Consider the following 300-nt stretch of genomic DNA (forward strand, 5'->3'; position numbering starts at 1 on the left):
CCTCTATCTTTCGCCCCTCCTCCCATCTTTTCCCTCCTCCCCACCTTTCCCTTACCCCCATATTTCTCCTACCCCCATCTTTGCCTTGCCCACCCCCTCCTCCCCATTTTCCATCCCCCATCTCCCCACTTTCCATCCCCCATCTTTGCCTTCACCTCTTCCCCATCTTTCCCCCTGTCCCCTCCCATCTTCCCTCCTACCCTCATCTACCCCCGCCCCTATCTTCCCCCCACATATCTTTTCCCCCAACTCCCTCCCCACTACTTCCCCCCTCCCATCTTCCCCCCACCCCCATCCCTC

The sequence above is a fragment of the Cetorhinus maximus genome, chromosome 26 (genome assembly GCF_964194155.1).
Source record: "Cetorhinus maximus chromosome 26, sCetMax3.hap1.1, whole genome shotgun sequence".
Classification (NCBI taxonomy): Eukaryota; Metazoa; Chordata; class Chondrichthyes; order Lamniformes; family Cetorhinidae; genus Cetorhinus; species Cetorhinus maximus.